General features: G+C 38.3%; 1 long non-coding RNA gene across 1 annotated transcript; it reads right to left on the bottom strand.

Moving 5' to 3' along the window:
* Positions 1–738: 738 nt before the first annotated feature.
* Positions 739–1,333, bottom strand: LOC121977864. The gene is made up of 3 exons (XR_006111069.1): positions 1,214–1,333; positions 995–1,060; positions 739–899 (listed from the first exon to the last, which is right to left on the bottom strand). It is a non-coding gene; the product is annotated as an uncharacterized LOC121977864 (long non-coding RNA).
* Positions 1,334–4,785: the final 3,452 nt, after the last annotated feature.

Raw genomic sequence — 4,785 nt, 5'->3', positions numbered from 1 at the left:
AGCAACCTTCTGCTCTAATTTCTCTTCCCTCGGAAACGTTGTACGCCTCCTTCTTATCCCTCCATTGAGATCTATGCAAAGCAATAGCACCAATGAATATTCAAATTAATTAATTTTTTTTATTATATTGACTAATATTTTCTTTGATCGCCCTTCACCCCCTTACCCCTTCCAGGCTTCCACTCTAGTAGATGACTCTTCTAAATTTTATATATTGGTTTTTTCTCATACCATTTCAATTTATGGTGGGTAAGAAAATTTAAACAATAAAGTTTTGGAAAGAAAGTCAAATGTTATGATCTTCCGGTTTACTTACTCTCCAAGTAATTAGTAATCAAAATTCCTTAAATCTGTTTTACCTCAAAATAACTTTTCTATCCTCCCTACTTTCTTTCCAAGTGAACAGGGGGTAATGAATGGTAGAAAATCTGGACACAGAACTTATTAACTCCATGTAGATCTACAGGGGTATTCTGTTAATAGCAGAAAATCTAGAAGTTAGAATTTATTAACTCCCTACTCTGTAGAAGTTGGAACTTTTCAACTCCAAGTAGAGTCTTCTGTTAACAGTGTGGAATGAACATGAGAATACCAATTAGCATGTACAAGATTCCATACCTTTTACTGGCTTTATGCCTTTATCCACTTGTAAAAACAACTAACCAATTGAGATAACTAAGCTGTTCTTTTATCTGTAGTTCATTAATTTCTAAACTTCCAATATTTTTCTGATAATTTCCTATTTCTGTTTATCTATAATAAGCTCAAGTCCGTGACGAAAATTCTGTTCTTGAAAAGTTTGAAAAGATGGTGATCCAAGAAAAACTAGCCTGGAGTTCCTGCTCAGAGCTCTTGAGTCTGTCAGCAAAGTCTTGAGATCGAAGATAGCAACTCTGCAGCTGGAATCAAGTCATAAAAAGATTCTCCCATTTGTTAAATCAAAAAAATAAGTGGAGAAGTTTCAAATATGGACAATAGGATTAAAAAAATTTACCTTTATTAGCATCGACTGCCGCTGAGAAGTGAGCTTCTTAGCAGCCGCCACAGCATCCTCTAGTTTCTGTTCTTGGGAAGAGTATTGATCAGGCAATAAATTGATTAGGCAAGTAATTTAAAGTAGATTCGACTGGTAAATCAAAAAATAAATATATAAATTTAGGAAAAGATAAATTGACAGCTTCATGACATCACTAAGTTATCAGAACTAAAGCACCTGAGATTTCTTTTGTAGATCTGAAATAACAAGCTTTTTCTCTTCAACCTTATCTCCAATAATCGTAATCTGATCAAACAGAATAGGCTTAAATCATTTTCCAAGGAGAATAGGAACTAGTGTCTACTAACAAATCAAGAGATGCCTGAATCTAGTTAACCTAGTGGTAGTAATTTTTTACTGTATGAGTCAGTTTCTTAACAGTCTAATCTACGAAGAAGTAGTTGTCAGATTATTCCTTGGAGAAGATTTGACATTGAGAATGAGACATTGATGATTCTGTTGGAATAATCTATGTGACCCTAGATTTTGATTTTTAAGCAAAGGTTTAAGTTAGATTTATTGTTATATTTGATATGTATTGTCATGCATCATTCGCATGATTGCATGCTGCGCGATTGTCAGCTCCATTATTGTTGAGCACATCGCCAGTTACATGGATCTGCGCACACCACCACTCATGGGTTAGTGGCATATCAGACAGGTGTGTGGCAGTTCTGCTATTTGGCTCCGCTGGTTCGGTGACTCAGCGTGGTAGCCGGCAGACGGTTCTGCTCTGTTAGGATCCATTGGTTTAGTGTGGCAACGTGGTAGCCGGCAGACGGTTGGACTTTGTTTGGCTCCGTTGGTCGGCTCATGGGTAGTGCGACGCAGCGTGGTAGCCGGCAGAGATTCTTCCCCGTCATTGTGTACCGAGAGATGAGAGCATTGAGCTCCCCCATTTATGATTTGGGGTAGGAGGATAGGTGTACTCCGACAGCATCCCGTCCACTCGGTCACTCATCAGGAGCAGTGACGGCAGAGTGCACGGTTGTCACAGCCATACCCACTCGGTCTCACCATTGTGTGTGAGATGACTGACTAGCGTCAAGGGTGACCATGTCATTGGCATCATATGCATTGATGTATTTACTGATTGTGTTTGTTGCACTTATATGCTGCATTTGGATGGATGCATATGTTTGACATGTATACATGATTCATGATACTCTCGGTCTGACGACCTGACTATTCTGATAGGAGGCCCTGGTGAGTACAGTTCTTTTCAGCCCTTTTCTATTGTGCACTTCCAGCTTTTGTCTAGGAGACTGTACTCCATAGTTATTACTATTTGTTATAGTTTACTATACATGTCAACTAGGTATCTGCTGAGTTGTTGAACTCACCCCTATGGATACTATCTTTTTCAGGTACCAGGTTGTTTATGGAGTCGCTTGGAGTATCCTGTCTGCTGGTTCCCACGTCACATCAGAAGACTTACCGTTTCTATTTATGTTTTATTTGTTTTATGTATCAGTGTATTTAGCTTTGTGCTCCGATTTTGTTTCTGTAGTGTTGTTTTGTTGTGTGGTGTAAGTCTAGCTGGCTAGCAGTCTTCGTTTTTAGTTTGTATGTGTGTCCATTGTATTTCCGCTGTGTTTGGTTCTGGTCAGCCGAGTTGGCTGTTAGTTTTGCATATAAACTGCGTGGTTGTGTGTATATTCCAGCCGCCTGTGGCTGAGGTATATTGTGCATGTAGAAATTGTTGGGGTTGCAAGGTTGCAAACATAGTCCCATATTGAAAACACATGGAAAAGATCATGGGTTTATAAGAGAAAGATATCTCCATTAGCATGAGGCCTTTTGGGTATAGCCCAAGAGCAAAACTATGAGGGCTTAGGCCCAAAGTGGACAATATCATGCTATTGTGGAAATATCTAAATTCTTTTCGATCCTACAATTGGTATCAGAGCCCGAACTGCCAGAAGGTTTAACCGCCGACTGTGCACAAGAGCTATGGTCTGATTGAACCATGTGAGTACAATATTGACCTCGAACAAAGAAAGTGGGGGCTCCTATGTTCGATCAAGAGGACCAGACACCAGGCAGGAAGTCCTAGTAGGTCGGGTAGACCGAGGGGCAGGAAGTCCTAGTAGGTCGGGTAGACCGAGGGGCAGGAAGTCCTAGTAGGTCGGGTAGACCGAGGGGCAGGAAGACCTGGTGGGTCAAGGATCGGACGTGGGAAGCCCATGGTCCTTTGTTTGAGGGGGGGATTGTTGGGGTTGCAAGGTTGCAAACATAGTCCCATATTGAAAACACATGGAAAAGATCATGGATTTATAAGAGAAAGATATCTCCATTAGCATGAGGCCTTTTGGGTATAGCCCAAGAGCAAAACCATGAGGGCTTAGGCCCAAAGTGGACAATATCATGCTATTGTGGAGATATCTAAATTCTTTTCGATCCTATAGAAATGATTCAGATTGTCACCCGTACAGGGGAGATGCTGCCGGAATTTCCTTTGGCAGGGACTCCTCTGGGGCGTGACAGCGACAGTAATTGGGGTAGAGATATGGATGATAGAAAGAGTACTAGAGGATTTGTGTTCTTTATGGGAGATACAACTTTCACTTAGATGTCGAAGAAACAACCTATTATCACACTTTCTACTTGTGAAGTGGAGTACGTGGTTGCGACCTCGTGTGTTTGTCATGCTATTTGGCTAAAAAATTTATTGAATGAGCTAAGTTTACCTCAAGAAGAGGTAACCAAGATTTGAGTTGATAATAAGTCTGCAATAGCACTAGCAAAGAATCCAATTTTCTATGATAGAAGCAAGCACATCGATACGCATTATCACTATATCAGAGAATGTATTACAAGAAAAGAGATGCAAATGGAATACATAAAGTCTCAAGATCAAGTTACAGATATTTTTACTAAGTCTCTCAAATTTGAAGACTTCATCAAGATGCGATATTTGCTTGGAGTCACAAAATTAAGTGTAAGAGGGGGTGTTGAAATTAAACTTTATTTTTATTAATGGAGATAAAAGTGTTGATAGAATATTATAAGATAAAGTGACAATTCTTGATGAGAGTTCATGATAGAATAGAAATAGAATTTAAAGAAGTGACAATCTTGATAAGAATAAGAGTTTTGTGGAGATAGAATAAAGAGAAAAAAGTCTAAATTCAATATATTTGAGATTAGTGCTTATCCAATAAGTCTGTATATAAACTGATTAGAAATTTGACAAATTAAGTATAAGGTCACACAAACTAAATAAGCCTCTTCATTTTGTCCCCATAGCTATGGCCGCGGTAGGACATCCAGGTTGTCATCCGTTATTTGTAGAAATATTTTCTCTAAATGAGGAGGTCAATCAAAGGATGCTAGATTTTTAAGTCGATCATCATACATGCTTCCCGATTTATCCTATTGGCCAATGAGAAACTTGGATTTATTAATTTTTTTTCTCTTCATTTAGAAAAAGCTCTTTATATTCAAATATATTTGATAAATTCCTTAGGAATATAACTACATAAGTTTGTAATCAAATTTCATTGTCTCTTTTTTAACATATTTAATCATATACGCGTCATTAAACTTTAAATTAAAGCAGCACTTGGATTTAAGTTTCTCATCCTCAACCTTCTACGCTTTTAAAAGAACATGAGCCACGTAGATATCACTTTTATTCTACACGTACGGACTGTCTCTGATAACTGCATTCAGAGTTATATATTTGAATAAGTTCCATGTATGTAAATACTAATTAGGGTTTATTGTTCTTCGGATCCACTGTATAT

The sequence above is a fragment of the Zingiber officinale genome, chromosome 4B (assembly GCF_018446385.1).
Source record: "Zingiber officinale cultivar Zhangliang chromosome 4B, Zo_v1.1, whole genome shotgun sequence".
Taxonomy (NCBI): Eukaryota; Viridiplantae; Streptophyta; class Magnoliopsida; order Zingiberales; family Zingiberaceae; genus Zingiber; species Zingiber officinale.
Note: the sequence above shows the minus strand (reverse complement) of the source record. Positions and strands in the feature narration are given on the sequence as shown.